At 35.1% G+C, this 6,000-nt stretch overlaps 1 protein-coding gene across 1 annotated transcript in view; it reads left to right on the top strand.

Annotated features, from left to right (window-relative positions):
- Nucleotides 1-1,374: 1,374 nt before the first annotated feature.
- LOC138705885 (transient receptor potential channel pyrexia-like) overlaps nt 1,375-6,000 on the top strand; it is a 167,487-nt gene continuing 162,861 nt past the window's right edge. The window contains exon 1 of the mRNA XM_069834614.1: nt 1,375-1,497. The gene's annotated coding sequence lies outside the window, so the exon portion shown is untranslated. The remainder of the gene's footprint in view (nt 1,498-6,000) is intronic.

The following is a 6,000-nucleotide window of genomic DNA, read 5'->3' as shown; positions in this document are numbered from 1 at the left end:
TAATTATACTCCACATTGCCATTGTAATAGATATACTTCACATTGTCATTGCCATAGTTATGTTCCACACTGACATTACCATATTTATATTCAACATTGCGGTTCTACCTCCATGCCCCCCAAGTGCCTTCATGGCATGTAAAGGGGATATTTTTACCTTTATCTTTGCCATTACCATAGTTATATTGAACATTGCCATTGCCATAGTTACACTTCACATTCCAAATCAAAGTAATGCCAGTAATGAATTTAAGACTACTATGATATTCTTTTAATTTTTTATGAATTTCAAAGTACCTATGTCATACTAGTCTTTAATCAGCATAGATGTTATTTATGTAATAGAATAATAATGTAATTATATTTCAAAACTCACGATTAACTCGAAAACCTTAAGCAATGGAAACGTTTTGAAAACAAAGTTGAAATCAACGCCATGATTTCTATGAGAATCCACAGATCTAAAAGACAAAAGTTTAGTCTCTCTGCATAAGGATGTCCGCTAGGCGAAAGCGCTCCTTTATTTAACTCGCCGAAACTCGGAAATCAGTAAAGATTTTGAGTTGAAGACACTTTTAAAACTAATTTCCATTCTTTCTAAACATTTGTTTCGCTTTGATCCCTCACCTGAGTGAAAATAAAAAAGTTTGTCACTTATTAACTTCTGAGGGTGTCAATGCTTATTTTGAATGGATCACTTCCAAGTTAGTACTTTTTCCTCACTTTCCAAAACAGATATTGTTTTAGATTTTTTTTCTATGCTTTCCTTAGACATTCATCCATGAATCCCAAAAATTACAGCGTGATTGATTATCATCAGATCTACGACGTAATAAGAACCGAAGTCTAGGAATTACGTCACGAGCTCCTTTTCCGTGATTGGTTGGCGCGTATTGAGATAACCTTTCCTTTCAAAAGGCCTTGCATTACATACATACATACATACATACATACATACATACATACATACATACATACTTACTTACTTACTTACTTACTTACTTACTTACTTACTTACTTACTTACTTACTTACTTACTTACTTACTTACTTACTTACTTACTTACTTACTTACTTACTTACTTACTTACTTACTTACTTACTTACTTACTTACTTACTTACTTACTTACTTACTTACTTACTTACTTACATACATAAAACAATGTTTTTAACGTCATCTAACTATGTATATCATAGATTGTATGAGAGTCTTCCACAATTTTACTAATGGAAGATACAAATTTGGACTTAATACGTCAACCGTGTACGTGCAAGGCTGACAATTGGAGTAGCGATATAGCACCACTGAACCATTAAGATGAATTAATACGTTACATCTCAAATCTTTTCGCAGATTGCAATCAGACTATGCCGTCTACGCACTATTTGGATAGGAATGTTGGCACCGTTCTAAGCTATTCATGATGCTGCGATGAGAAAACAACCAACCAGAGGAGCCCACGACCCTGGCAATTGAAAGAGATATGCATGATGAAGGTAAGAAACTAACTTCTTAACTTAGAGAGCATGATGAATATATAAATATTGTATTTCTTGCTGGACTTAAAATTACTTACATTTTAATAAGACCTTTCTTTATATATTTATGTTTTATACGAAAGGAATCGTGTAGGTTCATGTTTCTCTAACTGTAACGTGTGTACCCATTGTTATTAAGAGAAGGGAATATTAAGACTATGTCGTTATTCATATATATGTTGTGGACAGGGAATATTTATTGCAGTCACCTTGACTCTTTGTTTTGCCAAGCCCTCTTACATTTTCAGGAAAGCTATATCTTGGAATGTGTGACAATGCAGAAGTGACCAAACAAGTTAGTAAAGTAGCCTATATAATAGTTCCATTAAAATTAACTGATTTTAAAAGTAAATGTACACAAGTGTCAAACTAACCTTAAGTAATAAAAACTTTGAACATGTAAGAATTATCACTTATTTGGGTAGCAGAGTGTAAAAACTGAAAAACTAGATTCTACGATTATTATTTACGATACAAGTGTTTAAAATTGCATTTTAATTTTTGAGTAGGGATATTTCTGAAACTAGCCCGCAAGCTGGGTTGCTGATCCGGAGCTGCGTTCGGGCTTGGGTTGGATCCCCCTTTGGTCTTTGGTTTCTTCCGAGGTTTTCCCCAGCCGTGGGACTGAAGCCGGATGGTCTATGGCGAGTCCTTGGCATCAACCCCTTTGATTTGATTACCTGGTTGGGTTTTTCCGAGGTTTCCCCCACCAAAAAAAAAAGTAAAAATTGCACAAAATTGTAAAAATTGTAGAAAATTACTAAATTGTAAAACTATAAAAATTTGTAAAAATTGTAATTGTAATATTGTAAAATGTTGACTTGTTCCACATCTTAAAGCTTCATTGCTCATGTAAGATCTATGGAATAAAATGAATGAATGAATGAATGAATGAATGAATGAATGAATGAATGAATGAATGAATGAATGAATGAATGAATGAATGAATGAATGAATGAATGAATTAATGAATGAATGAATGAATGAGCCGATTTTTAGAAATAACTGCAAACGAAATGAAATCATTTTTAACACGTGTATTGTGCACAATTTTTTAGAAAGCAATTCGTCCGTACTGGTACGATATGAATCCACAATACCCTTGACTTCTGAATATTTGTAATATTTCCGGATAAACTTTACTGTATTTTTCAACGTGTAATGAACAGGATAACGAACGGATAGAGAGACTAATAAACACAAAATTATTCCTTCGACATGAGATATGTCGACAATTCGTATTTTCTTCTAAGTGTCAGCATCACAGTAGTTTATACGTACTTCATATAAATAAAAAGAAATATATATATTTTTTTAGAACTCTGCATTGACCTGTCATGATTATCATTCGTTTGTTTGCAATTTACAAGTAATTCGACGCCGGTCAGTAATGGAAGATCAGCCGTTGTATGTGCATAGTGTGTGTGTACTTCCCAACCAAACCGTCCGTAATTCAGTTACCTAGCTGGTTGTGGGACAGATTTTCTTTAATAACGTCTGTTTCAATTTACTTTTGGCGGCGGTATCATTAACTTGTCGATTTATAATAGATTTTTTGGATGAAAGTTAAGCAAACTCTTTAACTTTAATTAATTATAAATTTGCTTATAAATTGTAGAGATTACCGAGATATGATGAAACGGATATTATGGTAATGAATCGTCAAGTGAGCTGTACTGCCTGGTAACAGAGGTACATATCAGCCAGGATCTCAATCGAAAGTACCATTGGCATTGATATTGCTAATTATCAAGCAGAAATGAGGAGGATCCCTAAACATTTCAGCCCAAATAGGCTTCTATGCACCTGATATCGAGTTGCGTGCCAGTTGTGTAGTCGGCTAAGCCCGTTCCACCATCCGCTGCGCCACGCATTTTTCTCCAGCTGAGAACTCTGAATAAAATTACACTGGTGGTAGTCTGCTGAATCGTATACTTGAATCATATCCGCGTCAGGGTGTGAGGTCCTTAGGGACTCCGGTGCGCCTGATGCTGATCTATGAGTCGTCTAGAATCTACCACCACTTTCATTTATCAATGTTTGGATAAATTGAGAGGAATACACACCATGTCTGAAGGCCGATCTTGTGCCACACAAACACAAGTGGTTTCCTGTTTTTCGTAATGAAAGTGATCATGAAAGGGGAATTGCGGAAATTAAGAAAGAAAACGAGAGAACCACGAGAAAACCCTCTCAACCTTAGATTTGTTCATCAACAATCCAACTCCGGGATATGATCTGGGATTCACTGTCGTCGTAAGGCAGTGCTCTGCCAACTGAACTACAATATTTATATATTTTGGTTTAAATTACTATATATTTGTAATAAATTAAGTACAATGTTATTGAACTGTGTTAAATATGAAAGCAGACCGAAATATGAATAAATAGCAGTTTTTATATCGAGGAATAAAACATCTTTCCATGCGCGTATTTGAAGAAATGTCAACGGACAGTAATTAAAGTTAGTTCTAAATACGTAAGTGGCTCACGTTGTCGTAACAGTAAATCATTGTGTTGTCTGTTTTATGCCTGAGTCTTTCTCGATCACTCTTCTTAACCACTTTCCACGGAAGTTGAAATGCAAGATGCTTTCGTCACTAAAATCAGACTTCTCCTATTCTACGCGTTATTAATGGAAAGATATAAAAGAAACAATGTTACATATGTATGACATTAGGAATTTTTTGCAGTAACGTCCCTGTCACGAGCTGTAAGAATTAATACAATAATTTGCATTATATTATCAAATACTTAGGAGACGCTTGTTTCATGTATGAATTTGAGATGTCTGTTGAAATTAATTAAATGATTCTGAAATTTTAAGTAGCGGTAATGTACTTACAACTTACAAATGGCTTTTAAGGAACCCGCAGGTTCATTGCCGCTCTCACATAAGCCCGCTATCGGTCCCTATCCTGTGCAAGATTAATTCAGTCTCTATCATCATATCCCACCTCCCTCAAATCCATTTTAATATTATCCTCCCATCTACGTCTCGGCCTCCCCAAAGGTCTTTTTCCCTCCGACCTCTATATGCATTTATCGATTCGCCCATACGTGCTACATACCCTGTCCATCTCAAACGTCTGGACTTAATGTTTCTAATTATGTCAGGTGAAGAATACAATGCGTGCAGTTCTGCGTTGTGTAACTGTCTCCATTCTCCTGTAACTTCATCCCTCTTAGCCCCAAATATTTTCCTAAGAACCTTATTCTCAAACACCCTTAATCTCTGTTCCTCTCTCAAACTGAGAGTCCAAGTTTCACAATCATACAGAACAACCGGTAATATAACTGTTTTATAAATTCTAACTTTCAGATTTTTTGACAGCAGACTCGATGACAAAAGCTTCTCAACCGAATAATAACAGGCATTTCCCATACTTATTCTGCGTTTAATTTCATCCCGAGTGTCATTTATATTTGTTACTGTTGCTCCAAGGTATTTGAATTTTTCCACTTCTTCGAAGGATAAATCTCCAATTTTTATATTTCCATTTCGTAGAATATTCTGGTCACGAGACATAATCATATACTTCGTCTTTTCGGGGTTTACTTCCAAACCTATCGCTTTACTTGCTTCAAGTAAAATTTCCGTGTTTTCCCTAATAGTTTGTAGACTTTCTCCTAACATATTCACGTCATCCGCATGGACAAGAAGCTGATGTAACCCGTTCAATTCCAAACCCTTCTGTTATCCTGAACTTTCCTAATGGCATATTCTAGAGCGAAGTTATAAAATAAAGGTGATAGTGCATCTCCCTGCTTTAGCCCGCAGTGAATTGGAAAAGCATCAGAGAGAAGCTGGCCTATACGGATTCTACTGTAAGTTTCATTGAGACACATTTTAATCGAACTAGTTTCTTGAGAATACCACATTCAATAAGAATGTTATATAAAACTTCTCTTTTAACCTAGTCATATGCCTTTTTGAAATCTATGAATAACTGATGTACTGTACCCTTATACTCCCACTTTTTCTCCAATATCTGTCGAATACAAAAAATCTTATCAATAATCAATCTATTACGCCCAAAACCACACGTAAGGTATTATTAAATTATATCAATATATTATAATTTGCATGGTCCTTCATCACATAACATTGGTCGAACTTGAACATATCGCAATTTGTGCTCGAAATAATGACCAGTTTGAATGGGGACATTCGCAAGTGAACTTCCCATCCTCTTTGATATCCTTGATGATACCACAGGCAACTTTTATTCTGCATCTACTAGGAAATATATTTCGTGTTGCGTAACTACCTGATATAGGCATAGTAAAAATATTTTTTCCTGCCAGTAACTCACAAGAAGGACGTTATAGTTATGACATGATTTCATAATATCATACCACTTCTTTATATTTCCTCTACTAGTACCAGAGGTTCGTATCCTAATTATGGAAACAACTGAACCTTTTAAACTCTGTTTCTCCAATCTGAAATTTTGGAAA

This window comes from Periplaneta americana, chromosome 9 (genome assembly GCF_040183065.1).
Source record: "Periplaneta americana isolate PAMFEO1 chromosome 9, P.americana_PAMFEO1_priV1, whole genome shotgun sequence".
In the NCBI taxonomy this organism is placed as follows: Eukaryota; Metazoa; Arthropoda; class Insecta; order Blattodea; family Blattidae; genus Periplaneta; species Periplaneta americana.
This window is presented reverse-complemented; position numbering and strand designations above follow the sequence as displayed.